The sequence below is a fragment of the Gopherus evgoodei genome, chromosome 13 (genome assembly GCF_007399415.2).
Source record: "Gopherus evgoodei ecotype Sinaloan lineage chromosome 13, rGopEvg1_v1.p, whole genome shotgun sequence".
Classification (NCBI taxonomy): Eukaryota; Metazoa; Chordata; order Testudines; family Testudinidae; genus Gopherus; species Gopherus evgoodei.
Genome location: NC_044334.1, coordinates 4,684,634 through 4,685,476, shown reverse-complemented (window position 1 = coordinate 4,685,476; position 843 = coordinate 4,684,634). Strand labels below are relative to the sequence as shown.

Here is an 843-nt window from a genome sequence, read left to right as displayed (position 1 = left end):
GTCATTGCTCAGCAATCCATCTCTAGCTCATATGAAAGGTGCAGTCGCCTACATTCTTCTCTCTGCCTGGGTCGGTTAAAATCTTGGGCTGGTGTCAGTTAGGATACCGCTTTGGTTTCAATAGCTTGAGGGTGATTTGTACCAGCCCTAAGGCTCCAACCATCCTTACTTGGGCTGAAAGAAGCAACTGGTATTCTCCCAGCCAAGTGCTTTTCCTGCTGCTGTGTTTTGCATTTTATTGTACTGCGCTGACTGTATCATTCTTTTTTTTAAAAAAAATATGGAATGCTTCACGAATTTGCGAGTTATCCTTGCGCAGGGGCCATGCTAATCTTCTCTGTATCATTCCAATTTTAGCATATGTGCTGCCAGGCATCTTTCCTATCAGAAAATATGTCATCTCTCCCCCTTTCTGAACAACATCGCTGCTGCATCTGTGACCGGGGACCCCTCAGTGTGCCATGGTGCAACCTGGTCCCACCTGATGGTCCCGCAATTAAGTTGCCCATCCCATAGGAAACTGTCTTTGGCCATCTACCTGTGCCATCAGCAGTGAAGGGCCAAATTCAGCCCTCACCCAAACAAGCTCACTGCAGCTGCTCAGCCCAGGGCTGCATGTGGGCTGGGGAGTCTGTGCCCTTTCTCTCTTTTCTGATACAGTTACAAGTTTCACATGTACTTGGCCCATAAGCTCCTTGGGCAGGGACGGTGTGTCCATCTTTGCACTGGTTTGCACATAAACAATACCACTCCCTCCCACTCGCACCCAAAGCAATCTGCATGCAATGGACAAAACCGACCCATCTTCAGGCTGTTCCTTGCCAGGTCCCAGTCTGGCTCCTC

General features: G+C 49.1%; 1 non-coding gene across 1 annotated transcript; it reads right to left on the bottom strand.

Annotated features, from left to right (window-relative positions):
* Positions 1-274: 274 nt before the first annotated feature.
* LOC115661249 lies at positions 275-376 on the bottom strand. The gene has a single exon (XR_004003056.1). It is a non-coding gene; the product is annotated as a U6 spliceosomal RNA (small nuclear RNA).
* Positions 377-843: the final 467 nt, after the last annotated feature.